At 46.6% G+C, this 25,456-nt stretch overlaps 1 long non-coding RNA gene across 1 annotated transcript; it reads right to left on the bottom strand.

The window, feature by feature from the left end:
* Window positions 1-2,640: 2,640 nt before the first annotated feature.
* LOC148136771 (uncharacterized) lies at window positions 2,641-25,456 on the bottom strand. Its single transcript, XR_015754454.1, has 4 exons — window positions 25,366-25,456; window positions 22,071-22,153; window positions 18,840-18,926; window positions 2,641-2,739 (listed from the first exon to the last, which is right to left on the bottom strand). It is a non-coding gene; the product is annotated as an uncharacterized LOC148136771 (long non-coding RNA).

The raw sequence follows: 25,456 nt of genomic DNA, 5'->3' as shown, positions 1-25,456 counted from the left end.
GAGGGGGGAGCAGAGGGGGGGACAGAGAGGGGGGGACAGAGAGGGGGGGGCAGAGGGGGGGGGACAGAGAGGGGGGGTCAGAGAGGGGGGGCAGAGAGGGGGGGACAGAGAGGGGGGGGACAGAGAGGGGGGGACAGAGAGTGGGGGGGACAGAGGGGGGGGGACAGAGAGGGGGGGGCAGAGAGGGGGGGGACAGAGAGGGGGTGGGCAGAGAGGGGGGGGACAGAGAGGGGGGGACAGAGAGGGGGAGGACAGAGAGGGGGGACAGAGAGGGGGGGACAGAGAGGGGGGGCAGAGAGGGGGGGACAGAGAGGGGGGGACAGTGAGGGGGGGACAGAGAGGGGGGGACAGAGAGGGGGGGGCAGAGAGGGGGGGGACAGAGAGGGGGGGGCAGAGAGGGAGTGGACAGAGAGGGGGGGACAGAGTGGGGGGGGACAGACAGGGGGGGACAGAGAGGGGGGGACAGAGAGGGGGGGGACAGAGAGGGGGGGGACAGAGAGGGGGGGACAGAGAGGGGAGGACAGAGGGGGTGGGCAGAGAGGGGGCGGCAGAGAGGGGGGGGCAGAGGGGGGGGCAGAGGGGGGGGCAGAGAGGGGGGGCAGAGGGGTGGGGACAGAGAGGGGGGGACAGAGAGGGGGGACAGAGAGGGGGGGACAGAGAGGGGGGGACAGAGAGGCGGGGACAGAGGGGGGGACAGAGAGGGGGGGACAGAAGGGGGGGGACAGAGAGGGGGGGCACAGAGAGGGGGGGGACACAGAGAGGGGGGGACAAAGAGAGGGGGGGGACACAGAGAGGGGGGGGCACAGAGAGGGGGGACACAGAGAGGGGGGACACAGAGAGGGGGGGACACAGAGAGGGGGACACAGAGAGGGGGACACAGAGAGGGGGACACAGTTAGAGAGGGGGACAGAGAGACAGGGGACAGAGAAACAGGGGGACAGAGAGAGAGGGGGACAGAGAGAGAGGGGGACAGAGAGAGAGGGGGACAGATGGGGTCGTGCGGTAGAGAGGGGAGAGGACAGAGAGTGGAGGGAGAGGGGGGACAGTAAGAGATGGGGACAGAGAGAGCATGGGGACAGAGAGACGGGGACAGAGAGGGGGTGCAGAAAGGGGGCAGAAAGAGGGGGACAGAGGGAGGGGGGGAACGAGAGAGCGGGAGACAGAGGGGGTCATAGGGAGGGGGGAAAGAGAGTGGGGGCACAGAGAGTGGGGGACAGAGTGGGGGAGAGGGAGGGGGGGAGATAGTGGGACAGAGAGAGGGGGACAGAGAGAGGGGGACAGAGAGAGGGGGACAGAGAGAGGGGGACAGAGACAGATGGGAACAGAGACAGATGGGAACAGAGACAGATGGGAACAGAGAGAGAGGTGGACAGAGAGAGCGACAGAGAGACGTTGACAGATATGGCGACAGAGAGAGGGGGGGACAGAGCGAGGGGGGGACAGAGCGAGGGGTGGCCAGAGCGAGGGGGGGCCAGAGCGAGGGGGGGCCAGAGCGAGGGGGGGCCAGAGCGAGAGGGGGCCAGAGCGAGAGGGGGCCAGAGCGAGAGGGGGACAGAGCGAGAGGGGGACAGAGCGAGAGGGGGACAGAGCGAGTGGGGGACAGAGCGAGTGGGGGACAGAGATAGGGGGGACAGAGATAGGGGGGACAGAGATAGGGGGGACAGAGATGGGGGGGACAGAGATGAGGGGACAGAGATGGGGGGACAGAGATGGGGGGGGACAGAGATGGGGGGGACAGAGATAGGGGGGACAGAGATAGGGGGGACAGAGATAGGGGGGGACAGAGATAGGTGGGGACAGAGATAGGGGGGACAGAGATAGGGGGGGACAGAGATAGGGGGGGACAGAGATAGGGGGGACAGAGAGATGGTGACAGAGAGATGGTGACGAGGAACTGTAGACCTCAGTGGTGGGTAAGCCGTTGGAGGCGATTCAGAAGGATAGGATTTGCATGTATTTGGAGAGTTAAGGAATGATTAGGGACACTCAACATGGTTACTTAACAGGGTGTCTCACAGACTTGATTGAGATTTTTAAGGTAGTCACCAAGAAGATCGATGAGGGCAGAGCGACAGACATTGTTTATTTGGACTTTAGTAAAGCCTTTAAAAAGGTTGTGCAGGGGAGACGAAGTTGTAAAGTTCGATCCCATGGGATTCAGCAAGAGCTTGCCAACTGGATACAAAATTAGCTTAACAATAGGAGACAGTAATAGTAGAGGGTTGTTTTTCACATTGGAGGCCCGTGACCAGCAATGTTCTCCAGGAATCGGTGCTGGGTCCATTTTTGTTTGTCATGTGTGTAGATGGTTTGAATTAGAATATACAAGGCATGGTTTGTTTGTGGGTGACATCAAAAACTGTTAAGGTCGACAGTAACAAAAGGTTATCCACGAATACAGAGGGATCCTGATCAATTGGGTGAATGGGCTGAAATGTGGCAGATGGAATTTAATTTGAATAAATGTAAGATATTATATTTTAAGAAACCAAACATCTCCTTTAGCCGCATTAATTAATTACACTAATTAAAAGTAAGGCCTTGAGTAGTGATGTGGAAAAAAGAGACCGAGGGGTTCAGGTCTTTGCAGTTTGTGTCACATGTAGACAGGGTGGTTAAGTGGGTGTTTACCACGCTTACCTTCATTGCTCAGACCTTTAGGTATAGGAGTTGGGACACTGTCATGAGGTTATACATGATGTTGGTGAGGCCTCTTCACTGTGTTCAGTTCTGGTCCCCCTGTTAGAGGAAGGATGTCATTAAATTGGAGAAGGTTCAGAAGATGTTTCCCAGGATGTTGCCATGAACGGAGGGATTGTTTTAGAAGGAGAGGATGGATAGGCTGGGATGTCTGTCACTGGAGAGCAGGAGGTTGAGGGGTGACCTTATTAGAGGTTTATAAAATCATGGAGTGTGTAGATAAGATGAATGGCTGCATGGGAGTGGGATTCAAGACACCGGTGCATACAGTTTGAGAAGAGATGACAAAGATTTTAAAAAGACATGAGTTTTTCTATTTTTGCACTTATGGGTTGAACTTCCAGAGGAAGTGGTAGCTGTGAATACAATTACAATACTTAAAAGATATTTGGATAAGTACATAAATAGGAAATATTTGGAGGGATATAGGCCAAGCAGAGGCAGGTGTGATTAGTTTAGGTGGAATTATAGTCGACATGGATTGGTTAGACCACAGGGTCCATTTCCATGATATATAACTTTGAAACTCTTAACTCTCAGTGTCTTCGTGCTCACAACTCTCCCTATCACTGTCACCTCATGAAGCTTCACAACTCTTCCTTATCTCTGCTATCATAAGCATCTCTGTAACATCCTCCAATCACACAATCCTCCCTATCTCTGTAATCTCGATCCCCACAAATCTCTCTGCTAAGTGCCTTTCTGTAATTCCAGCCTTGAGGATAGCCCATTTTTAACTCAGATTCCCGCACCCTGAGCTCCAGAATTTCCTACTAAACCTCTCTGCTCATTTGCCTCCCCAAAACATTAACCAATCATCTATCATCTATTCTAATATCAAAAAGGTATGAGATGATCGCAGCGGGCCTGTGTGCTTGATGACCAATATGGAGAAGATGGGGGCATTGTGTTCAACAGTTTAATACCAGAGACTCTGACCCCATTTTATTCCGTGTTTCTCAGTGATTCCCTCTTTTTGAAGCAGACATGAGTGAGAAGCAGTGGAGAATGTAAATGATACACAGTCTGCATAGTGAGAGGATTCCACCACCACTGGCTGTTTACCCTCCAGCTCCACAATGTCCAATAACCTATCCATGCGATCGCGGATCCTGGCACCAGGGAGGTAACATACTATCCTCGATTCATGTCTGTGGCCACAGAAGTGCCTGTCTGTACCCCTGACTATTGAATCCCCGTCACTCTCTTTCCTCCTGTTCTTTGCAGAATCCGAAGCTGGATACAGTATCTGTTTGATAACGGGATGATCACTGGAAACTCCTGCATTTCCTTCCTGAGCCTTTTACTTGATCTGATAGTCATCCATTCCCTTTCCTAACTCACTGAACGTGCTGTCCATAACATCCTCAGTTTTGCTGATGAGCTACAGTGAGTCCACTCACAGCTTCAGATCTGAAAAGCAGTTTCCCAGTAACTGCAGATGGGCACACTTCCTGCACATATTGTCGCCAGGGACACTGGAAGCATCCCATATTTCCCACATTGTGCAAGAGGAGAACACTGCGGATCTGAGGTCTCCTGTAACAATGTCTCTCTAGATTCAGCTAGTTCTCCTATCGCGAGAGAACTTAAATGAGCTAGCAACCTTTCTTCACTTCAAGCATGTCCATTATAATCTAAATCCCCGACCGTTACTTAAGCTGACATGTTATACTTTAAAATCTGTTACAAAATATTCAGCAGGTATCTCATAAAAATTGGCTATTCCCATTGGGGCCATGTGAATTTCTGAATGGCCTGAACTAAACCTGAGTTTCAGCATCACCTTCTCCCTGTCTCACCTCATTGTTTTCACCCAACTCCAAAACACACTCACTGAGCCAAGCAGCATTCTCAGTACAGCCCTGTCATTTTCAGTTGTCAGAATCTGGAACATGCCACCTGAAAAGATGCTGGAATTTTAGTCCATAAGGAATTTTAATGGGTAGCTTGCAGAGAATCGAAAATAAGGAGTTTACAGGTTAACATTACGAAGTGGGTGATTGGGGACTAAATCTGACAGTTCCTGCAAAGAGATGAGGTGCAATTTGGATAAATCTGTGCTCCCTCTCAGGCCAATATCTCCTTCCTCAGCTGCAGGGCCCAGAACAGAGCACACACCCAAAGGGTGATCCAGCCACAAATTTGTCCATCTCTCTGATTTTTGCTTTACAAAAGTATTGACGATTAGATTTAGATTACTTTACAGTGTGGAAACAGGCCCTTCGGCCCAACAAGTCCACACCGACCCGCCGAAGCGAAACCCACCCATACCCCTACATTTACCCCTTACCTCACACTACGGGCAATTTAGTATGGCCAATTCACCTGACACGACACATCTTTGGACTGTGGGAGGAAACCGGAGTACCCGGAGGAAACCCACGCAGACACGGGGAGAACGTGCAAACTCCACACAGTCAGTCGCCTGAGGCAGGAATTGAACCCAGGTCTCAGGCACTGTGAGGCAGCAGTGCTAACCACTGTGCCACCGTGCCGCCCACTAAATGATATTTTCTCTCAGACAGAACAGAAAAACCTTTCTGTTTTCACAGTTAAATGCCAATTATATTCAGGTCCTGATGTCTCTGCTGACTGTAAAAACCTGTTTTTGAGATCCAAGTCTCAATTAATATCCCATAAAATGAATTCACACAACAACACTCACAGTCAGTGCAGGATGAATAGTAAAGACAAATATTTATCTTGCACCTAACCTAAACGTCTCTGAAAACTATGGGCAATTTAGCTCCCAGTGCAATGGCAAAGGAGACAGGGGTTAAAGAGTGAATAATAGGTGGGGACAGAGCCCAAAGGAACATTTGGAAAGAAAAAGGGCTGGATAGCGATTTGGCTGGGAGAGTGCATAGCTGTTAATGGAGGGAACAGGAACCGGTGTCTGGCAGCATCTCAGTGGATGTGATGGAAATGGTGGCTGATGCACGTTCTGCCGCAAAAAGACCCTGAGCTTCCAGTTGCCTGCCACTTCAACACACGAGCCTGTTCCCTGGGCAACATCCCTGTCTCATGCTTACTGCAATGTTCCAGTGAAGCTTGATACAAACTGGCAGAACACTCCAGAACATACCAAATGGCTCCGTATTTCAATTACAGCAATTTCCTCTCCCATGTGGTCAACAATACCCTCCACCGTATCTCCTCTACTTCCCACACCTCCGCCCTTGAACCCAACTCCTTCAACTGCAACAAGGATAGAATCCCCCAAGTCCTCACATTCCACCCAGGTACAACACATCATCCTCCACCATTTCCACCATCTACAATCAGACCCCATCAGAGATATATTTCCCTCCCCAGTCCTTTCAGCATTCCTCAGAGACCATTCCCTCTGTGACTTCCTTGTTAGATCCACGCTCCCCACCAACCCATCCTCCACTCCCAGGCACCTTCGCTCGCCATTGCAAGAGGTGGAAAACCTGTGCCCACACCTTCCCCTCACCTCCATCCAAGACACCAAAGGATCCTTCCACATTCAGCAGAGATAGTTCTTACATTCAAACACCTCACCTGTTGAGTCCTTTGCTCTCGATGTGGTCTCCTCTACAGTGGGGAGACAGGACGCCAACTTGCGGAATATTTCAGGGAACATTTCTGGGACACGTACCAACCAACCACACTGCCCTGTGGCCGACATATTCAACAGACCCTCACACTCCGCCAAGGACATGCAGGTTCTGGGCTGCCTCCATCGCCAAATCAAGCCACCCGAAGCTTGGAGGAATAACACCTCATCGTCCGCCTTGGGACCCTTTAACCACACAGCATCAATGTTTCCTCATCTCCCCTCACCCCACCTTATCCTCGCTCCAACCCTCCAACTCGGCACTGGCCTCTTGAACTGACCCACCTGTCCATCTTCCTTCCCCATTATCCACTCCACCCTCTCACCATTACCTCTCATCTGCATCTACCTATTACTTTCCTAGCTCCCTTCCCCCCCAGCCCTACACACCCCCTCCTATTTATCTCTCAGCACTCTTTCCCACACCGCACATTCCTGATGAAGGGCATATACCTAAAACGTCGATTCTCCAGCTACTTGGATGCTGCCTGACCTGCTGTGTGTTTCCAGTGCCACATGTTAATGAAGCTGGAAGAACAAAACCTCATCATCCACTCGGGGACCCTTCAGCCCTTTGGCCTCAATATCAAATTCAATAATTTTAGATCCTGAACTCTCCCACGTCCTAGCATCCTAGCCCCCTACCCTACATACCAGGCCTTGTTATTACATAGCCTGCTATTACACACTGTGATTAGCCACTAACAGTCCCCATAAACAGCTATTCACCCTCCCCCAGCCAGATCGATATACACTCCTTTGTCCAATTTCTTCTATCTCTCTCTTTGGACTCTATTCCCAATCATTTACTCTTTAACCTATACCTTCTGCATATAAACCAACATTTTTTCCTCAGTCACATCAGTTCTGAGGAAGGTTCATAGTTTCAGAAATGTTAACTCTGATTTGTCTTCACAGATGCTGCCAGACCTGCTGAGCTTTTCCAGCACTTTCTGGTTGTTGTTTATCATTTCCATCATCCACAATTTTTTCTGGTTTTTATTTAGCGGGAGCTTGTAATTCATGTCAAGCAGCCTACACCGTGTGTTTATAAACCGCCCCAGTACCCACAAATTCCATTTTTCTCCCAGTCTATGCCACTCCCATCACACTCACTGAGTCCCCCCTCACAGTGACACTGCGCCTGCACAGCTCATGGTCACGTGTTGGCCTGCTGGCCATACCCCTCATTCACTTCTATTGGCTGGAGGATCACGCCAACTCTCCTATTGGTCTGCAGCTGCTGTCAATCACCTGGGCCCCATTGTGTGAAGTTGGTGGGATCCTCCCATAAGTGTTGGAGGCTGAAGGGTGACCTCACTGAGTTTTATAAAACCATGAGGGGCATGAATGGGATAAATAGACAGGTCCAGAATGAGAGGGCATAGGTTTAAGTTGACAGGGAAAATATTTAAAAGGGACCTAAGGGGCAACTTCTGTCAATCAGAGGATGCTGCATGCATTGAATTTTCGGTCAGGACAAGTGGTGGAGCCTGGTACAATTACACCATCTGAAACACATCTGAATGGGTAGATGAATAGGAAGGGTATAGAGGGATATATGCCAAGTGCTGGCAAATAGGACTTGATTAGGTTAAGACATCTGGTCAGCATAGACGAGTTTGACCGAAGGGTCTGTTTCTGTGCAGTACATCTCAATGGCTCGATGGCTCTGCGGTGGGATGAGCTTCATCATTCACAGTGAATGGGGCATTATCACAGAGCATAGGGGCTGGGGGCTATTCAGCCCATTTGGGCTGTACTCTCTCCTACTGCAGATGCTGCAAATCTGTCCCAACTCCCCTCCCATCTGTCCATAGCCCTCCAAATCTTTCCTTAAAAAGTTGAATTCCAAATTTGTTTTGACAGTAACTGTTGAATCTGCATTCAGCTCTTGTTCAAACTGTTCCAGATGCTCAGAACTGACTCAGTAAAATAATCTTCTCATTTTTACCTTGCATTAATTGCCAGTTACATGAATGTAGTTACTTAAAATTGTGACAAACCTTCTACTTTCCCTCTCTGTCAACTAAATATCCTGGAGACAAATCACGATAGGGGGAGGTTGAATAGGCTGGGGCTGTTTACCCTGGTGTGTCGGAGGCTGAGGAGTGACCTCACAGAGGTACATAAAATCTTGAGCGGCATGGACAGGATAAATAAGATAAATAGACAAAGTCTCCCCACTGGAGTGGGGGCTTCCAGAACTAGAGGGCATAGGTTTAGGGTGGGAGGGGAAAGATATAAAAGAGACCTGAGGGGCAACGTTTACACACAGAGGGTGGTCCGTGTGTGGAATGAGTGGCCAGAGGAAGTGGTGGAGATGAGTACAATTGCAACATTCATAGGTATATGAATAGGAAAGATTTGGAGGGATATGGACCAGGTGCTGGCAGGTGGGACTAGATTGGGCTGGAATATCTGGTTGGCATGGATGGGTTGGACCGAAGGGTCTGTTTCTGTGCTGTATATCTCTGTGATGAATGACCTTTCAGTCAATTTTTTTATCCAAATAGCTAGTTCTCCCCGTATTCTATGATGTTGAACTTGCTAACCAGTCTGTTGTTGTGTGGAACATTGTGTCTTCCTGAAGTCCAAGTTAACGATGTCCATGCACAAAGCCATGCTGATTCTCCCCATTTATTTGCCTTTCCAATTACATGAAAATCCTGTCCCTTAGAATCCCTTCCAACAACTTGCCTGCCACTGACTTCAGGCTCACCGGTCTATAGTTCCCTGGCTTTCCCTTACCACCTTTCTCAAATAATGGCACACATCTTCCAGCACCTCACCTGTGGTTATTGATGACACAAATATCTCAGGGAGGGGCCCAAAAATCACTTCCCTAGCTTCCCACAAATTTCTGGGATACATCTGATCAGGTCCCAGGGATTTATCTACCTTTATCCATTTTAAGACATTCAGAGTATCCTCCTCTGTAACATGGACACTTGCCAAGTTATCACTATTTATCTGTGCAAATTCTCTAGCTTCCATATCGTTTTTCAGTAAAACCCAATGTGTAATATTCATATAGAATCTTTCCAACCTCCTGCGGTTCCATAGTCAGTCTTGTTGATCTTTGAGGGTCCCTATTCTCTGCCTGGTCACTCTTTGTCCTTAGTGTATTTCTAGAATCTCTTTGGATTCTCCTTAAACCTATTTCCCAAAGCCATCGCTTGTCCCCTTTTTGCCCTCCTGGTTTCCCTCAAGTATTCTCCTACTGTCTCTATACTCCTCCAGGGATCCACTCAAAACCAGCTGTCTGTACCTGCCATATCCCTCCTTCATTTTCTGTCGACAGGCAACATTCTCTACGCCTCCCAGAGTTGCCCTTAACAGGAACATACTGTCTGTGTACTCTCATTGTCTCATTTTTACAGGTCTATGGAGGCAATGGCAGATATGGACAGAGAATCAATCATTCTCAGTAAAGAAAGTGTTGGGAAAGGTAACAGCCTAAAGGTAAAAGGGGTGCCTGGCCGTGATGGAATGCATCCCAGGGGCTAAAAGAGATGGCCGGGAAAATAGCAAATGTGTTTATGATAATTCGCGAAAATCTGCTGGACTCTGGGACGTATCTGACAGATTGGAAAGCTGCAAATGTGATGCCACTATTTTAAAAAAAAACACCCATTAGTTTAACTTCTGTAGTGAGGAAAATGCTTGAACCTGTCAAGGAAGTAGTAGCGAGTTATCTGGGTAGAAACTATCCCATTGAGCAGATACAGCATGGATTCATGAAAGGCAGCTCATGTTTAACACATTTACTTGAACTATTTGAGGACATCACAAATACGTTGGACAAGGGTGACCCGGTGGATGTGGTGTATCTGGATTTCCAGAAAGTAATCGACAAGTTGCCCAATGAAAGGCTGCTGTATAAGATAAAGGCTGCACGGCGTTATGGGTAATGTATTAGCATGGATATAGGATGGGTTAACCAACAAAAAGTAAAGAATGGGGATAAACGGGTGTTTGGATTAGTGTTGGCACTACAACTGTTTACAATTTACACAAATGTTTTGGAGTTGAGGACCAAGTGTACGGTGTCAGAGTTCAGATTTGATACAAAGATGAGGTAGAGCAATGTGTGCAGAGGCCACCGTAAGTCTGCACAGGGATACAGATAGGTTACGTGAGTGGGTAAGGATCTGGCAGATGGAGGACAATGTTGGGAAATGTGGGGTCATCCATTTTGGTCGAACTAACAGCAAACTGGATGATGAAATGGTGAAAACTTGCAGCATGCTGCTGTACAGAGGGAGCTGGGTGTCCTTCTGCATGAATCACAGAAAGTTGGTTTGCAGGTGCAGCAGGTAATTAAGGCAGTGAACGGAATATTGAGCTTCCTTGCTAGAGGGATGGTTATGCTGCAGCTATACAGGCCACACCTGGAGTACTGGGTACAGGTTTGGTCTCCTTACTTCAGCAAAGATGTACTAGCACTGGAGGGGGTGCAGAGGAGGGTCACAAGTTTGGGCCTGGAGTTGAGGGTTGGTGTATGTGGAGAGATTGAGAAAACTGTTTCTATACTCATTGTAATTTAGAAGAATGGGAGGTTGGATGGGGAAAAAAAAACAAAATTATGAAGGGAGTAAGTAAGATAGAAGCAGGGAGTTTATTTTCACCAGGGGTGGGTGAAACTAGAGAACATAGCATCAAAATAAGGTGGAGCAGATTTAGGACTGAGTTCAGGAGTAACTTCTTCAGCTAAAGGGTTGTGAATCTGTGGAATTCCCTGCTGAGTGAAGCAGCTGAGCTATCAACTTTATTTGCCTTTAAGGAACATGAAAGGAATTAAGGGTTATGGTGAGAGAGCAGGAATGTGGAGCTGAGGCCATGAAAAGATCAACCCTGACCTTATTGAATGGCAGAGCAGGTTTGAGGGATCAGATGAAAGTTTTTGCCTTGTGCCATCAAAATTGACCTTTGAAAAGTTAAGTTTCGAAATTGGATAATCTGGTCTATTATTTTCTGTAACTATTTTAAAACTAGTAGAATTATCAGAGAATCCCAGAATCCCAACAGTGTGGAATGAGACCATTCGGCCCATCACATCGATACTGACGCTCAGAGCCTCCTAACCTCCCCCTGTAACGTTGCATTTTCCAGGGCCACCCAACCGACACACTACGGGCAATTCAGCCTGGATAATCCAATCTACCCTGCACATCTTTGGACTGTGGGAGGAAACCAGAGAACCCGGATGAAATCCACGCAGACAACCCCAATAAGGTGATCATCCCTTTCTTATTTCCCAGTTCCACCCAAATAACTTCACTGGGCGTACTCCCATGAATATCCTCCCTAAGCACAAACATAATGCTATCCCTAATCAAAAATGCTACTCTCCCTCCTCTCTTGGCCCTGTTTCTATTCTTCCTATAGCATCTATACTCTGAAACATTAAGCTGCCAGTCCTATCCATCCCTGAGCCACGTTTCTGTAATACCCATGATATCCCAGTGCCATGTTCAAAACCATACCCTAAGCCCATCTGCCTTCCCTGTCAGGCCTCTTGCATTGAAATAAATGCAGTGTAACTGCTCAGTCTGACCTCATTCTCTGCTTTGCCCTTGCCTGCCTTGACTATTTGACCTCAGAACTGTACCAGCCTCAGACATACCTCTTTTCTCACTATCTATTTGCAATCACACTCACTCCCTCACTGGTTTAATGCCTCCTGAGTAGCATTAACAAATCTCCCTGCCTCGATATTAGACACCTTCCAAATCAGGTACAATCCATCCTTCTTATGCAGGTCAACTCTACTCCAGAGGAGATCACAATGATGCAAAAACGTGAATCCTTTTTCCACTGCACCAGCTCTTTAGCCACTCATTGAGCACCTCCTCCTCCTCTGTAATATGGACATTTTTCAAGATGTCACCATTTATTTCCCCACATTTTATATCTCCCATGTACTTCTTCACAGTAAACACTAATGCAAAGTACTTGCTTCCCTATCTCGCCCATCGCCTGAAGCCCCACACAAAGACTGCCTTGCTGATCTCTATTTTCTCCTAGTTAGCCTTTTGTTCTTAAATGTATTTATAAAAGCCCTTTGGATTATCCTTAACCCTATTCGCCAAAGCTATCTCACGTCCCCTTTTTGCCTCCTGATTTCCCTCTTAATTATACTCCTACTGCCTTTATACTTGAAAATTTTTTGGATTGGAATAAATGCTAAATATTACATCTTGATAAAACAAACCAGGGTAGGACTTACACTCAATAAAAGTAGGACCTTGAGTAGTAATATGGGAACGAAGAGACAGAGGGCTTCACGTCTTGGAAGTTTGTGTCACATGTAGACAGGGTGGTTAAGGTGCTTAGCACACTTACCTTCATTGTTCAGACCTTTGAGTACAGGAGTTGGGACGTTATGTTGAGAACGTACAGGATGTTGGAGAGGCCTCTTCTGGAATACTCTGTCCAGTTCTGGTTGTGCTTTTATAGGAAGGATATTATTAAATCGGAGCAGGTTCAGAAGAGATTTACCAGCATGTTGCCATGAATGGAGGAATTGTATTCTAAGGAGAGGCTGGATAGGCTGGGAATTTTTTCCACTGCAGTGCACGAGGTTGAGGGGTGACCTTATTAGAGGTTTATAAAATCAGAAAGAGTGTAGATAAGGTGAATAGCCGGGGGAGAGGGGGATTCAAAACTCGGGTGCATTCATTTTGAGAAGAAATGAGAAAGGTTTGAGAAAAGACATTAGGGTTTTAAAAAATATATATACGTGTGGAATGAATTTCCAGAGGAAGTGATAGTTGTGAATACAATTACAATATTTAAAATACATTCAGATCAGTACATAAATAGGAAATATTTGGATGGATGTGGACCAAGCGGAGGCAGGTACAATTAGTTCAGTTTGGAATTATGGTTGGCATGGACTGGTTGGACCACAGGGCCTGTTTCCTTGCTGTATAACATTATGACTCTAATCCTCACTAACTCTAAATTCCTCCATCCTCAACTCTCCTGATCACTGTCACCTCATCCAGCCTCACAACTCTTCCTTATTTATATAATTCCTCACCAGCCACAGAACGCTCCCTATCTCATGTCCTCCAGTTTCTCAAATCTCTGCGATATGTGCCTTTCTTTAGTTCCAGCCTTGAGGTTGCCCTCATTCACTCCGATTGGTTGGAAGACAAACTGGTACGGCCTGGTCCTCCAGTACTGCCCTCTGCCTCCTATTGGCCCTAGCTGACATCAATCATCGGGGCCCATTGTGAGGTGAGTGGTGGGATACTCCCTCTCTCTGCCCTGGGATGAGCTTCAACATTCACAGTGAATGGGGCAGTATCACAGAGCACAGGGTCTGGGGCTATTCAGCCCATTTGGGCTGTACTCTCTCCCTCTGGATATTCTACAAATCTGTCCCAATTCCCTTCCCATTTGCCCATAACCCCCCAAATCTTCCCTTAAAAAGTAAAATTCCAAGTCTGTTTATGAATAACTGCTGAGTCTGTGTCCAGCTGCCATTCAGACTGTTCCAGATACTCAGAACTTACTGAATAAAATAACATTCACATATTCACATTATTTGCCAATTACCTGAAAATAGTTATTAAAATTGTGACATTGTTAACAATTCCCCTGTCTCTGCAGATTAGATATCCTAGAAACAAATTTGCACCTGGTTAAAATCACTGCTTAACCTTCTCGGCTCCAAGGACAATTATCTGTGCTTCTGCTAGCTCTCCACAAAAGAGGAACACATCTTATTTTCATTTATTAGTGTCATAGAGATGTACAGCACAGAAAGAGACCTTTGGTCCAATTTAGAACATAGAACACAGCGCAGTACAGGCCCTTTGGCCCTCGATGTTGCGCCGATCCAAGCCCACCTAACCTATACTAACCCACTATCCTCCATATACCTATCCAATGCCCGCTTAAATGCCCTTAAAGAGGGAGAGTCCACCACTGCTACTGGCAGGGCATTCTATGAACTTACGACTCGCTGAGTGAAGAACCTACCCCTAACTTCAGTCCTATATCTACACCCCCTTAATTTAAAGCTATGCCCCCTTGTAATACCAGACTCCATACGCGGGAAAAGGTTCACACTGTCAACCCTATCTAACCCCCTAATCATCTGTACACCTCAATCAAGTCACCCCTAAACCTTCTTTTCTCTAATGAAAACAGCCCCAAGTGTCTCAGTCTTTCCTCATACGATCTTCCTTCCATACCAGGCAACATCCTGGTAAACCTCCTCTGCACCCGTTCCAGTGCCTCCACATCCTTCCTATAGTATGGCGACCAAAACTGCACACAATATTCCAGATGCGGCCGCACCAGAGTCTTATACAACTGCATCATGACCTCAGTACTCCGGAACTCAATTCCTCTACCAATAAAAGCCAGTACGCCATATGCCTTCCTCACCGCACTATTTACCTGGGTGGCAACTTTCAGAGATCTGTGTACATGGACACCAAGATCCCTCTGCTCATCCACACTACCAAGTATCCGACCATTAGCCCAGTACCCCATCTTTTTGTTATTCTTCCCAAAGTGAATCACCTCACACTTAGCTACATTGAATTCCATTTGCCACCTTTCTGCCCAGCTCTGCAGCTTCTCTATATCCTGCTGTAACCTGCCACATCCTTCCTCACTGTCAACAACTCCTCCGACTTTCGTATCATCCACAAAATTGCTCACCCAACCTTCTAACCCCTCTTCCAGGTCATTTATAAAAATGACAAACAGCAATGGTCCCAAAACAGATCCTTGCGGAACACCGCTAGTGACGGCACTCCATGAAGAAACTTAGCCATCAACTACTACCCTCTGTCTTCTTCCATCCAGCCAATTCCTAATCCAAACCTCCAACTCACCCTCAATGCCATATCTCCGTATTTTCTGCAGTAGCCTACCATGGGGAACCTTATCAAACGCCTGACTAAAATCCATATATACCACATCTACCGCTTTCCCCTCATCAACCTCCTTCGTCACCTTTTCAAAGAATTCAATAAGGTTTGTGAGGCACGAGCTGCCCTTCACAAAACCATGCTGACTATCCTTGATCACATTATTCCTATCCAGATGTGCATAAATCCTATCCCTTACAATTCTCTCTAAGACTTTGCCCACAACAGAAGTGAGACTCACCGGCCTATAGTTACTAGGGTTATCCCTACTCCCCTTTTTGAACAAGGGAACCACATTTGCTATCCTCCAGTCTTCTGGCACTACTCCTGTAGACAAAGAGGACATAAAAATCAAGGCCAATGGCTCTGCAATCTCCTCCCTTGCCTCCCATAGAATCCTAGGATAAATTCCATCAGGCCCAGGGGACTTATCTATTTTCACCTTTTCCAGGATTTCCAACACCTCTTCTCTACATACCTCAAAGCCATCCATTCTACTTATTTGTGACTCAGTATTCACATCGACGACAATGCCCTGTTCCTGAGTAAATACTGAAGAAAAGTATTCATTCAGTGTCTCCCCAATCTCTTCCGCCTCCACACGCAACTTCCCACTACTATCCTTGACTGGACCTATTCCTACCCTAGTCATTCTTTTATTCCTAACATACCAATAGAAAGCCTTAGGGTTTTCCCTAATCCTACCGACTAAGGACCTTTCATGTCCCCTCCTTGCTGCTCTTAGCTCTCTCTTCAGGTCCTTCCTGGCTCCCCTATAACTCTCAATCGCCCCAATTGAACCTTCACGTCTCATCTTGAGATAGGCCGCCCTCTTCCATTTAACAAGGGATTCCAATTCCTTATTAAACCACGGCTCCCTCGCACGACCCTTTCCTCCCTGCCTGACAGGTACATAATTATCAAGGACACTCAATAGTTGCTCCTTGAACAAGCTCCAAATATCATTTACACTCTTGCCTTGGAGTCTACTTTTCCAAGCCACACATCCTAAGTCATGCCTCACCGCATCATAATTTCCCTGACCCCAGCTATAACTCTTGCCCTGTAGTACACACTTATCCCTCTCCATCACGAGAGTAAAAATCAACGAATTATGGTCACTATCCCCAAAGTGCTCACCTACCTCTAATTCTAACACCTGGCCTGGTTCGTTACCCAGAACCAAATCCAGTATGGCCTCACCTCTTGTTGGCCTGTCTACATATTGTGTCAGGAAACTCTCCTGCACACATTGAACAAAAAAATTGTCCATGCCAACTAGGAATCCTCAACAAATGGAGCCCCATTTGCCAGCTATAGGTCCATATCATTGGAAACTCTTCCTATTCATGTACCCAATCGGATGTTTTTCAAATGTTGTAATTGTATCAGCCTCCACTACTTCATCTGGCAGCTCATTCCACACATACACCACACACAGCTTGAAAACTTTACCCCTTAGATCCGTTTTTAATCTTTGCCCTCTCAACGTAAGCCCATGTGATCTTATCTTAAACCCACCTAACCTGGGGGAGAAAAACACCGGCTGCTCACCTTATTCATGCCCTTCATGATTTTATAAATCTCCATGAAGTCACCTCTCAGTCTTTGACTCTCCAGGGAAATTAACCCTGGCCTATTCAGCCTCTCCCTGTTGCCCAAATCCTCCAACCTTAACAAAGTCTTTGTTAATCTTGTCTGAACTCTTTCAAGATTCACAACATCCTTTCGAGACCAGGGAATTTCGAACTTAAAACATAATTCCTGAAATGGCTTAATCAATGTCCTGTCCAACCACAATTTGACGTCCCAGCTTCTGTACTCAGTGCATTGACCAATAAATATAAGCATACCAAACCCCACCTTCACTAGTCTTCCTACTTGCGACTCTACTTTCAAGGAACAATGAACCTGCACTCCATGGTCTCTATGTCCAGCAACATTCCCAAGGACTTTACCATTAAGTGTACAAGTCCTGCCCTGATTTGCCTTTCCAAAATCCAACAGCTTACATTTGTCTAAATTGAACCCAGTCTGCCATTCCTCGCTCCAATGGCCCATCTGGTCAAGATACTGTTGCATTCTGAACTAACCTTCTTCATTGTCCACTACACCTCCAATTTTGGTGTCTTCTGTAAACCCACTGGCCATATCTCATATTCACATCCAAGTCATTTATTTCAGGACCCAATATCCATTCTGCAGGACAATGCTGCTCACAGGCCTTCAGTCCGCAAAGCAACCCTCCATCACCACCCTCTGCCTCCTACCTTCAAGCCAGTTTTGTATCCAAATGGCTAGTTCTCCCGCCATTTCATGTTGTTATCTAACCTTGCTAACCAGTCTGCTTTGTGGAACATCGTTCAGTGTCCATATAGACAACGTCCACAGTCTGCCTTCATCAATCATCTTTGTCACATCTTCAAAAAAACTCAATCAAGTTCGAGAGAGAGAATTTCCCACACACAAAGCCATGTTAACTATCCCTAATCAATCCTCGTCTTTCCAAATACATGTAAATCCTGTCCCTCAGAATCCCTTCCAACAACTTACCTACCACTGACGTTAGGTGGACTGTTCTCTTGTTCCCTGGCATTTCCTTACCACCTTTTTTAAATAATGGCCACCCATCTTCCAGCACCTCACCTGTCACAAACAATGATATAAATACCTCAGGGACGGGCACTGCCATCACCTTCCTAGCTTTCCACAAATTTCTGGGATACACCTGATCAGGTCCCAGGGATTTATCAACCTTGCTACTGTTTAAGACATCCACTACTTCCTCCTCTGTAATCTAGACACTTTTCAAGTGATCACTATTTATTTCTCCAAACTCTCTACAATAGAATAGCATAGTATTTCTCCCACCTCCTGTTGTTCCATAGATGGCCTTGTTGACCTTTAAGAATTCCTATTCTCCGTCTGGTTATTATTTTATCCTTAATGTATTTGTAGAATCTCTTTGGATTCTCCTTAAAAACTATTTGCTAGAGATATTTCAAGTCCCCTTTTTGCTTTCCTGATTACCCTCGAGTATATTCCTGTAAAAACGTGATCCTGTACTCCCAATTCCTCCGCCTCTGCCATATCTGCTCCAGGCAGAAGCAATTCCACTCCAGGACATCCCAGAAAGGTTTCCTCTTTCAAGGACCGGATTTCCCTCCCACTTGATCAACAATGCACTCCAACGCATATCCTCCACTTCCTGTACCTCCGCCTTCCCCCCACCCCTCCAACCACAATAAGAATATAAACCCCCAGTCCTCACCTGCCACCCACTAATCTCCATGAACCTCTGCTATGTCCGCTACCTACAGTCAGACCCCACCACCAGGATATATCTCCCTCCCCAGCCCTTTCTATCTTCCGCAGAGACCATGGGATCTTTGGTGCTGATGTGCTGGCCCACGGATACCTCAGTCACTCACCCTGCCAAATGGCCTCATGAGATTATCACTGGATGGATAATCCAGACACCCAGATAACATTCTGGGGCCCAGGGTTTGGATACCATCACGGCAGAGAGTGGATATGAATTCAATAAAAATTTGGAAGTAAGAATCTATTAAAGACCATGAATCCATTGTTGATTATTGCGAAAAAAAATCTCATTAGATTCGCTAATATCGTTCAGGGAAGGAATCTGCCATCCTTACCTGATCTGGCCTACATGTGACTCCAGACCCACAGCAATGTGGTTGACTCTTTACTGCCCTTTGAGCCCAGCCAGTGACACCCTCATCCTGTGAATGAATAACAAAGAAGGTCAAGTCTTGTACACAACCATACTATTCTTACAGAGAAGTGATCTCTTAGTAAATTTGCTTCTCAACTCCCTGCTGACTATTGGGGAAGGGGGGGGGGGGGGGTCAATAGTACCATCCCAATAAGGAGATCATCCCTTTCTTATTTCTCAGTTCCACCTGTATCACCTGCCTGGATGTACTCCCAGGAATACCCTCTTGAAGCCCAGCTGTAATGTTATCCCTAATCAAAAATATCTCTCCCCTTGCTCTGTTGCCCCCTTTCTATCTTTGCTATAGCATCTATACACTGGAACATTAAGCTGCTGGTCCTATCCATCCCCGAGACATGCCTCTGTAATTGCTATAATATCCCAGTGCTATTTTCAAAACCATATCCTGAGCTCCTCTGCCCGACCTACCGGGCCTCCTGCATTGAAATAAATGCAGTGTAACTGCTCATTCTGTGCCTTGCCCTTGTCTGCCTTGACTGTTTGACGTCTGAACTGTACCAGCGTCAGACTTAGCTCTTCCTCACTCTCTCTCTGGGTTTACCCACATTCCTTCACTGGTTTAATGCCTCCTGAATAGCACGAGCAACTGTTCCCTTCCAGTGCAGGTACAATCCATCCTTCTGATGGAGGTCAATTCTACCCCACAAGAGATTCCAATGATCCAATAATGTGAACTCTTCTATTCCTATGTCATTGATACCAATAAACAACAGCCTCCCCTCAAAATGGTTATTCTCCCCTTTAAGAATATTCAGCTCCCTCTCTGAGACATCCTTATACAAAAATTACACATTCGAATAATAAACCTTATACTCATCATGTCATCATAAAAGGATTACATGACACATTGAAGGTTTGGGGAGACCTTTTGCGAGAATGCGATGATTCAAAGGAGAATTTTTAAGCAGCAAATGGGATTTATCTGGAACACAATGCGAATATCCAGATCCTGATATACTGAGTAATTCAATCAGAGTTTAGCAGAATATTTACTAAGATTACCATCTGAATGTCCACCTGTAATATCCTGGTAGTGACAAGTTTATAAAATCTGTCACTACCAGTTCAAGTTAGAAACCCACACCATTCCCTCCTTGTGGCCCAGGATGACTGTACATATTACCCTTGATGACATCAGCAGTCAACTCAGGGGGAAATCTGTGGGTTTCTAGGAGATTCCAACTTGAGATCTTATGTGACTGAACACAGCAGTTCTTTGACACATTGGAGAAAATGATCCAAGCGTCAGTGAGATATGGGGAACAAGAATGACTTTCTTTTCTTTCATTCCGTGCTGCCGCTCTGCCTCATCAATAAGACATGGGTGTGAAAGGCTAATGCCTAACGATGGGCAAGCTGTCTCCATCCTGACCAATGGGTAGGAAGATCCTCTCAATCACTCCAAAGCGTATCCCTAAAAAGATAGCAACTCTGTCTGCTTCCCACTGCCCAGTGCTCCCAGTAAATGTTTGGAAGAATGGGAAGGGGGGGATATCTCCTAGAAAAGGCATAACTGTAAAAATGTCTAGGAGGATTATGAAAAGAGAGAGATGCACAGGAGAAGGGGGCAACAAGTTGCCAGATAGGGCGTAACTTGGAAAAGTGGGAAGTTGCTCATTTTGGAGGAGATAATAAAAGAACAAAGTACTATTTAAATGGTGGAAACTGTAGAAAGCTGCACCACAAAGGGACCAGGGTTAATTGTTCAGGAAACACAGAAAGCTACCACACAGTTACAACAGGGAATCAGGAAGGGGAATGGAATGTTTTGTTTCAAAGGTTTTTAGTATTAGAGTTTGGAATATATACCTGAGAGTAACGTGTGGAAGTGCTGGTGAGACCACCATATCTGCAGTAATGAGAACAGTTTTGGTCTCTTTAGATAAGGAAATATGTCACTTTATTGGAGGCATTTCAGGGAAGATTCAATGAGATGATCCCTGGTTTGGAGGCATTATCTTTTAAATAAAGGCTGAAAAGGTTGGGATTCTACTCACTGGATTTTGGAGAAAGAGAGGTGATCTCATTGGGACAGATGGGATTCTTTAGGGGTTTGACAGGATAAATACAGAGAGGATGTGTCTGAGGGTAAATACTGAGAGGGGAGTCTGAAACCAGATTCTGAGTCACTGAATCAAGGGTTCTGTTTTGGATTCAAGGTTAAGGCGACACAGACACGGGTAACGGGTTTCAGTGGCAATGGAGCTGGGGTGAGGTGGAGAAAAGCAACGTTTAAGAGACTGGAATTCCTGGTGTTGTGATTGTGTGGATGTCTGATCAGAAGGTCATCTTGGGGTCAGATATAACAGCAATATTGTGAAGAATGTAGTTCTGTCTCAGAGAGTTCCCAGTGAGAGGGAGGGGCTCAGCAGAAAGGTAAAGGTAAGGCAATGGGTTTAACCGTGACAATGTTTCATTGGAGGAAATTGCAGCTAATCGAGTAGTGGGAATGTGATAAGCAGTTTGATAACTGAGTAACAGTAGAGTAATGGAGAGGGATGATGGGGAGGGAGAGCTGGGCATCGTCAGTGTACATGTCAAACCTAACACAGTGTTTTTGGACGATATCACCTCCTGGCACTATGTACGTGAGATAGAGGAGAGACCAAGGATAGATCGTTGAGGGACACCAAATGCAAGGAAATGGAGAGTGGAGATGAAGCAGGATTTTCCAACAACGGTGAGGTCAAATATTAGTTTTTCACAGAATGGGAGAGAAGGACATAACCAGAAAAGATCAATAGACAGAACAAGGAACAATATCTATGAATTGGCGAGGGGGGGGGGGGGGGGGGGGTGATGAGGCGGCAGCGGAGGAAAGAGTGTTGGAAAGTGAGTTTAGTGAGATTAGAGTAAAGGGTCAAGTTAAGCTCTGATAAGGCTTGACAAGAGATGGAGAAAGATGTAGGTTTAGGACAAAAACCAGGAACATCACCTGAGGCAGTTTGGCTCAGTGGGCTAGTGGGAGGGAGAGAAACAGCAGATCGGATTATCTCAGTCTCAGTGACAGAGAAACTCCATGTGCTCCTCACTCATTGTTGGAGGGGAGGATGGAGGAGACAGGATGATGGACAGTGTTTCACAAAGAAACAAAACCAGGGTTAGTGATATTTAAAATGAGTGAACAAACCTGATGTATTCAGCTTTTATCCAGAATATTAAAACAAATGACTGAAGTCCTGGTTCGAATCCCATCTTGGCAGATGGTGGAATCTGAATTCAAGAGAAAAAACAACGTATTAGGAATCTCCTGATCTCCATGAAACCATTGTCAATGGCGAAAAAAATCCTGCCAACCTGACAGCAGCCCAGCCAGCTACTCACTGTATTACTCACTGCAAAGTCTCAACACAGGAATGAAACTGGATGGACCATGTGGCATCTAAGAAGGCACCAGAAATTACAACCACAGAATCAGCCCTCTCGATGGTGCAACGTCCTCCTCACTAACATATGGTTTTTGGTGCCAAAATGTGGACAGCTGTCTCACAGACTAGTCAAGGAACAGCCTGACATAGTCATACTCACGGAATCATCACTTACAAACAATGATCAGACACCACCATCACCATCCCTAGATGTCGAGAGTGTGGTGCTGGAAAAGCACAACAGGTCAGGCAGCATCTGAGGAGCAGGAGAATCGACGTTTCGAGCCTAAGCCCTTCATCAGCCTGACCTGCTGTGCTTTTCCAGCACCAGACTCTTGACTCTGATCTCCAGCATCTGCAGTGTTCCCTTTCTCCTGAAATCTCTGGATATGTCCTGTCCCACCGGCAGGACAGACCAGGCAGAGGTGGTGGCACAGTGGTGTACAGACAGGGAGGATTTGCCCTAGGAGTACACAGCATTGACTCCGGAGACCAGGATGTCTCATGGCTCGTGCTGATTACCATATACTGTACTGGCTGATGACTCACTTCTCCTTCATGTTGAACAACATTTGGAGGAAGCACTCAGGCAATAAAATGGTGTCAAACGTACTCTTGGGTACAGGATTTCAAGGTCCACAATCGAGACTAGTTCTGCAACAGAATTACTGACTGAGCTGGCCAGATCCTAAAGGACATAGCTGCTCAACTGAGTCTGCAGCGGGTGGTGAGGGAACCAACAAGAGGGAAAAACATACTTGATCTCATTGTTATGAATTGACCAACTGCAGATACATCTGTCCATGACAGTATCAGTAAGAGCGACCATCACACATTTCCTTTGGAGACAAAGTCTTGGCTTAAAGTTGAGAAAAACCTCCATTGTGTTGAGTGACACTATCACCGTTCTAATGGGGACAGACTTTGAACAGATGTAGGATCTCAAACTGGATATCTCTGAGGCACTGTGGGACATCAACAGCAGTAGAACTGTACTCCAGCACAATCTGTAATCTCATGGGTTTGTAAATCCCGGTCTCACCCATCACAATGGACAGGAAAAGAGGGCATGCCATGAGCAGCACCAGGCAGACTTAAAACTGAAGTGCCAACCTGGTGAAGCTATCAAACGGAACTACTTGCATATCAAACAGCATCAGCAGCAAGCAACAGAGCTAAGTGATCCTACATCCAATGGATCAGATCGGAACTCTGCAGTTCTGCCACACCCAGTTGTGAACGGTGATGGACAATTAAACAACTCACTGGAGGAAGCATCACAGATATCCCCACCCTTACTGATGGAGGGGCCTCACACATCCATGCACCAGATAAGATGACAGCATCTGCAGCAATCTTCAGCCAGAAGTGCAAAGTAGGATGATCCATCTCAGCCTTCTCCAGTGGTCTCTAACATCACAGATGTGAGTTTTAAGCCAGATCGATTCTGTTTGAATAACATCAAGAAATGGTAAAGTCGTGCAAAGGCTACGGGCCCTGCTAACATTCTGGCAATAATACTGATGGCTTGTCCTCCAGAACTTGCCACCCACCAAGCCATGTACCGGTCCAGCACTGGCATCTACCGACAATGTGGAACATTGCCCAGGGATGTTCAACACAACAACACAGGGCAATCCAACCCAGGCAATTTCCCTCTGTCAGTCCACACTCGATCAGCAGTAAAGTGATGGAAAATGTGATCTACAGGGCTACCAAGCAGCAGCTGCTCAGCAACAGCCAGCTGAGCGACACTCATTTTAGGCTCCACCATGGCAACTCGGGTCCCGATTGTGGTACCGCCCTGATTCACAATCTGGCAACCAGCTGAATCCCAGAGGTGAGGTGAGAGTGACAGCTCAGTCCCACTCCAAGACCACTAATTCGAGCTGATTCCACCCTCCTCTCAGCTCATATACTGAAACTCTCATCCATCGTGTGTTATCTCCAGACTTCGTTTTCCAAACACACTCAGGGCCAGCTTCCCACATTCAACCTCCCTGTAATCTCAAGAAAGTCTTAATCGCTGCTTGTTGATTCATCAAAAGGCTCCTAATTAGAATCAACAGCATACAGCCATAGAGATGTACAGCAAGTAAACAGACCCTTCGGTTCAACCCATCCATGCCGACCAGATACCCCAACCCAATCTAGTCTCACCTGCCAGCACCTGGCCAATATCCCTCAATTTAAAATTCTCACACTTGATTTAATTCCTGGCTGTGATAATCCCGAAGGTATTATCCCTACTGCGAATCCTCTACAAGGATGCCTGCCTTGAAGAAGTTTTCTTCCTCTCTCTACAAGAATCTCAGGGAGTCTCTCTCCCACTGCAACTCCCAGGTCATTTCCTCTGCCCTGAAGCTCTTCAACCACGTCCTGAAACAAACCCGCTACTACAGCCACATTTGCTTACTTGTCCGACCTGCCCAGCTCCTTTTCCACCTATCCACTCCACCCTCTCCTCCCTGACCTATCACCTTCATCTCGTCCCCCACTGACCTATTGTACTCTATGCTACTCTATCCCCACCCCCACCCTCCTCTAGCTTATCTCTCCACGCTTCAGGCTCTCTGCTTTTATTCGTGATGAAGGGCTTTTGCCCGAAACGTCGATTTCGAAGCTCCTCGGATGCTGCCTGAATTGCTGTGCTCTTCCAGCACCACTGATCCAGAATGTGATAATCCCTAGCTCCCTGCACCACACACACTTTGAGACCTTGACAACCCATTTTCTTCGAGACTCCCAACCATTTGTTAATTCATTACTTCACCTGTGTGGCTATTTCTACATTTGCTGAAGCAGCATGATCTGAAATTCGCAGCCAAAACCTCACAGGTCTGCTTTCCATCTTTAAGACATCCCTCAAAACCTGCTTTTTGGCAATGCTTTTGGTCACCTGACCTAATATCGCCATCTCTGGCCTTATGTCTAAAGTTCTCAATAGTATTTTTGTGAAATTATAAGCATGATAATAAAAATACGAACTGTTGTTGATTTGGACATTATTCATTCAGCAACAGTGATGATTTGAAAATAACCTATAATGCCACATACCCAACCACACTGTGAGAGCACCTGCACCACACAAACTGCAGCTGTACAAGAAAGTCAAACATCACCCTCTCCACAAGCAACAGGGCTTTGG

This window comes from Chiloscyllium plagiosum, unplaced genomic scaffold, assembly GCF_037043375.1.
Source record: "Chiloscyllium plagiosum isolate Xiang-an unplaced genomic scaffold, Cpla_swu_hap1 HiC_scaffold_45, whole genome shotgun sequence".
In the NCBI taxonomy this organism is placed as follows: Eukaryota; Metazoa; Chordata; class Chondrichthyes; order Orectolobiformes; family Hemiscylliidae; genus Chiloscyllium; species Chiloscyllium plagiosum.
This window is presented reverse-complemented; position numbering and strand designations above follow the sequence as displayed.